The sequence below is a fragment of the Capsicum annuum genome, chromosome 8 (genome assembly GCF_002878395.1).
Source record: "Capsicum annuum cultivar UCD-10X-F1 chromosome 8, UCD10Xv1.1, whole genome shotgun sequence".
Lineage (NCBI taxonomy): Eukaryota > Viridiplantae > Streptophyta > Magnoliopsida > Solanales > Solanaceae > Capsicum > Capsicum annuum.
In genome coordinates this window covers 61,513,041-61,518,975 of record NC_061118.1, presented here as the reverse complement: position 1 = coordinate 61,518,975, position 5,935 = coordinate 61,513,041, and the positions used below count along the sequence as shown (strand labels likewise).

The window sequence follows — 5,935 nt, the reverse complement described above, 5'->3', positions numbered from 1 at the left end:
CATATTGTCACCTTATTCAGTTGCCTGTAATCAATGCATATACATAAGGAACCATACTTCTATTTCATGAACTAGACATGAGAACCCTAAGGAAACATGCTCAGTCTAATGAAACTCTTACTTAAAAGATCCTGAAGCTGAGAATTCAACTCTTTAAACTCAAAAGGATCCATACATTAAGGTACCATAGAAATAGGTTAGGTACTCATCTCAAGATCAATATCACACTCACGAGGAAAACTAGGTAGATCGATAGGGAAAACATTAGGAAAATCACAGACCCGAGGAACAAAGTCAAGTAAAGGGTTCTTCACGCTAACAACATAAATATGAGCAAGATAATACTTGTAACCACTTGATAAAATTATCCTTGCCTAAAATAAGAGATAATCCCCATTGGTTACTGTTAAAAATTACCCCTATGGCAACAGTTCAAAAACCATTGCTATAGTTACAAAAATTGTTGCCATACATGTACCCAATGATTTGACACACATTACATATGTGAGCGTTTGGATATATGTATCGCAACGCTTTTTGCAGCGGTTAAGAAAACTATTGCAATAGATAGTCCTATTACAACAGTTTTTTAAACCTCCTATTAGGACGCTTCATGCTGTCTATAGCAATGATTAAGACCCATTGTAATAGACTATATTGCAATGACAGAAAAGCATTGGAATAAGCCTATTGTAATAATTTTTGGAAATCTGCTGCAATAGTTATTTATCTTTCACAATGGTTTTTCACTACCAACGACAATTGTTTTTAAACCATATTGCAACCATTTTTGAAATTTTTGCAATATTTTTTGCTACGTATTGCAACTATTTTAATTATCTATTGCAATAATTTTTGCCAACTACTGCAACTACTTGAAATACCAATTGTTAGTTTATATATATATATATATATATTGTAAATTAGTATATATACATATATATCTATATCTATATATATATTAATACACAATTATATATACACATCAAAACAAAATCTTTCATTAATAATAATTCAAATTAAAGATGCAGCAAACTAGTAATCTAAATCCAAAAGTAAAATGTTTAAGTCAAATGATCATTAGTTTTTCCATATAGTATTAAGTTTGATTGGCGAGAAGTTTCACGAACTTCAATATCAAAAAGATCGATATTAAAGTATCTATCAACAATTCAAAAATCTTCTCAAGTAAGGTTAATTTCTTCATCACTTTTTTCTTCATCTCTTTCTTCATTTTGGACACCTATAAAAAGAGAATAAATAATCTCAATTAGCACTTAAATGACAACATATTTAAAGGGGGTAAGTTTGGGAAATCGTATATAATACCATAACGAGCAAGAAAACAAAAGAAAAAAGGAAATAAACAGAGCTCTTTCCTCCACAAAGACTTTAAAAGAGCATAATTTATTCATATACAATACCATAAAGATCGTTTATCAAAATGTTGCATACTCTCTAATACTAATGTTTTTAGATAAAACATGCTTATGGGCAAGGTTCATTATTGCATCAACTGTTGTAACTGCACTTTGATACTACTGTTGCTTTACTAACCAATGACTTAAAACAAATTGTTAAATTTGTAATGCTAGCATTGAAATCCCCCAATTTATTGGTGTTTTATTGACCAATTATTCAAGAAAATATAGCAGTAAAAAAGATTCTAAAGAACATCACTTCACCCATTAATGTAGGCAGAAAACTTTCCCTTTTGAAGGAGCTTTATATATATATATATATATATATATATATATATATATATATATATATATATATATATATATATATATATATATATATATATCTTAAATGCAAGGTGACCTCATTTTAGAATGACATCTTAGTATAATTTGGGATACCTCACAACAAGTGTTTGTACTTGGTTCATCTTGGCAAAAGTCTACGAGATATACCTAGTCTATGGTTTCGATGGTCAATAAGAGAGAGAGAGGGGGCTTTTAAAGGAAAGTACTCCATGTAAGCTTGTTGGACAAAGTCTTAGAATATATAATCATTCAAATATGCCTCAATCCCACTTTTTGATGGGATAGGGTACGTGAATTATCTTTATATATTCCATACAAAACTTTAAATAAGGCAACTCTTAGAAAAAGAAAAAAAAGGTTAAGTTGGTATTATGATAAAGAGCAAAATCCTTATTACAGCTTAACAAATTTAAATAAGGCAACTCTTGGAAAAAGAAAAAAAAGGTTAAGTTGGTGTTATGATAAAGAGAAGAATCCTTATTATAGCTTAACAACTAGAATATACCAAGTCACTCTTAGTTATTTCTTAGGTTTAAGTTTCCCAAGTACACTCTAGTGTTTAGGTAATTGTTCATCCTACACTTCATAGAAGTGAGGCATAGTAATATAAACAGATATTTCCCCTAAAAATTTGATGTCTTGAAAGTAAGTTCAGTAAGCAAACAATAGTACATTACCTTTTCTAAACAAAGTTCAGCAAACAAACAAACAAAAATACAATTGGTTTACAAGCAAGTTTCACAAGCAAATAGACAAATATGCAATGAGGTCAACTTTGATCATTTTGGGAAAGATAATTGTGACTTCATCTTCTTTCATAAGGTTGTCATATCATCCAATATTAAAGTAAAGAACTATATGAGCAAGAGATCAACATAATCAGATTTTATGATATATATTAAATAGAAACATTGCAAATGTATGGTTTTTGATTCATTTTTCTACAAATGTATATATTATTCACTTCAAACATTTATAAATCTAACTGAAGCATCCACCTTTAAACCAAGAATCCATAAACTTCTTTGCATTTCATGACCACCCAACTCAGACTTATATGCTGCATTAGTATATTATATGTGAGTGCCGCAACATCGAACACCCAAAGCTAGTTGCAACCTAACTTCTAAAACATTAGTTATTGATATAGTATGAATACATCGACATGGTTAGAAATAAATCTACTGCTATCAGCAATGACTCATGATTCATGAATCAATCCTCTAATGATCATTCAAAATTTAAATAAGGACTTTTTAGCATGCACATAATGCTTATTAGATATGACATCATGGAAACAATATCACCATCCTCTATTTATAGGATAATACTAACTGTATCACTAGTCTCATTTTGTGTAATGACATATTTTGTGTAATCGTTATGGTACCTCTTCTTGTTTCTCATAGGCTTTACCATTACAATGTTTTAGGCTCTACCAACTTAAAATCAACTATAAAAATTCAATCTTTAACACTATAAAGACATTCAAGATTTCACAATACAATTTTAAAAAAATTAAAAGGGGTGTCTAGTGAGCTAAAGTTGTGAGTATTTGGCTAAATAGGAGTTGAGATCTGGATATGCAAACAACAACTACTCCACAAGTAGGATAGGCTATATGAAACCCCAGGACACAGTTCCAAACAAAGTTGAGGTCAGTTATATGAATCTTCACTACATGCAAGCAACAACAACAATTCTACCTCTGTCTCAAACAAGTTATTTGGGGTCAACTATATGAATCTCTGCTATACCCAAACAACAACAACAAGTTTTCTTAGCTACTGCTTCCAATAAAAAAAATGAAGAATAAAAAAGGACGAGAAGAAGAAGAAGAAAGGAAGACTGACCTTGATTGTTACTTCCAATAAATGGATGATTGATTTGTTGAATAGCATCCTCTTTCCCCGACGAATGAGCATTGAATCCTAGCATACTAGGATCAAGTGTTAATCATGGATTTAGAAACTGTAATTGTGTAGTGATGTTCATTGTAACATCTTGTTTAATGGCATCTCTTTAAGAATTAAATTTTTCCTGCATTCTTTGTTGTATCCTCTCTTTCAGTCCATCTATTTTTTTTTACTAGTTCATCTGCAGCGATAGATGAAGAGGGTCCATAATCACTTGCTTTTACTCGACCTAGATGATTAGGACCCATAACTACTGTGAATGCATCAACTGTTGACTATCATATTTACATTCTTGATTTTCTACTCTTTCCATTGCAACCTACAAGTCAGATCCAAAACGACCAAGTACATTGAGTTAGATTTAATATTTAAGAAAGAACAAATGATCCTGATCAATTTTGAATTAGAAAATTTAATACTATTTTATTTGTAATATCTTTAGATGGATCCTTGTACACTCGTCCAGGTTTCCTTCTTCTTGTAGCCACAAAGAATTTCTTATTTGACAAAGCACCAGAATTTTTCTTATTTTTTCGTAATTACATACAAGTCAACATTAAAAAATTTTCAAGTCAACAAGTTGATAGTAACAATATAGGAAAACACCAAACCTCGCGAATTAGAGAAAAACTTATTTTGCCAACAGTGTGAGGATACATCTATATTTTTTGATTTTGTTTGTTAGTATTAGACATATCCTACATGACAATTGTTACAGATAAGTTTTAAATAAATAAATTGAAGCAATGACCTACATGAAGTTTTGAAATATACATTGGCTTACAAAAAAATAGTCAACTCCACTAAGGCAACTTATAGTAAGCAATGACAAACTTAACAAAGAATTACAGTTCTAATAACATCTTTCGGTTATGCCACTTCTAGACTATCGGTGAAGGAGTTGACTTTATGTAAAAGCTGAACAATTTTACTTCATGTTGTGCTTTCAAATAGAGGTATACCTGTAGAAAAAACAAGAAGAGAACAGACTGACAAAAACTATAAATATTCATATCATAACTGCTATGAGGAACAAGTAAACTGTACATATCTTAACTGCTTTAAAGAATAACTAAATTTATGCAAAGTAGGAACTGTACATATTCATATAATACCTTAGCTTTTTGTCAGGACTTGGTGAGAATGTACAACATGAAGAATGACATCAGAAGCTGTTTGATAAAACTAGACTTAAAAAGAATGTACGATACAATAGAGTGCTATTTTGTGTGAGAGATGCTATATGCACTGAATTTACCACCTCAATTCATTAGTTGGATAATGCAATGCCTACTACCACCTAATTCTCAGTAGCAATTAATGATGGACTATATGGGAGCATAAAAGAGAGAGAAAGGCTTAGGCAAAATCCACTTTCTTTTGCTTGACCCTCTATTATGATCTAAATCCAAAAATTGTCCTTATTTACTAACATACTTTTAAGCCATGCAACCCACTGATGTCACAGAATTCTACTAACTACTTTCTTCAAACTCAACTCAATTCCCATCTCAATCCTGTGCGGACTATAACACGTTCACATTTCAGCTAAATAGGCTTTTGAACCATTTATATCATCTTTAGATCACTCCCCAAGTTCAAGACCTCAATCCATAACTAACATGTTTCAATAGTAATTCTACATCAGACGAAGCTAATGAGCAACAATTGACTCTAATAAATGAATGTTAACAAAGAAGAATGATATCTAATAGAGAGTCTGCACGAAGATCATGAATGTGTAAGCAGAGGCACCTAGATGAGCTTTGGGCATAGGTTGTTTGTCTCCAAAATGAGAATCACTAGCTCCTAGAAAAACTAAATCATGCTTCTGAGCTCCATGATAAAGTAATTCAAGAAAATCCTCAACTCAAAAACAAAGCTTTAGAATTTTGTCAAATGATCACTGATATATAGCTTAGTAGTCTTTGTCCTAGCTTAAGATCTCTTAAGAATGAATGTTTCCTTGGTTTACCTCAAAATGAATAACTTATTCAGATTACTATGGAAGTTATGTTGATAAGGATAAGGTCGTGGTCTTGATTTCCTTGTTAGATATTTGTATGGTGGCCACAGTTTGAGTTTTTCCTTTATCTCTTTTGTTGACATAATGAAGGCTATGAATTTAATTTTTACTGTATTTGCTTTCATCTTGTATTGTTTGCTACTCAATAAAAAATTCTGTTCTTTATGTTGTTCAATGATGCTAGTATCACTATACATACATAAATAAATAAATAATAAAATCTA

At 30.9% G+C, this 5,935-nt stretch overlaps 1 pseudogene; it reads left to right on the top strand.

Annotated features, from left to right (window-relative positions):
* Positions 1–5,131: 5,131 nt before the first annotated feature.
* LOC107879664 lies at positions 5,132–5,674 on the top strand (annotated as a pseudogene).
* The last annotated feature ends 261 nt before the right edge of the window (positions 5,675–5,935 follow it).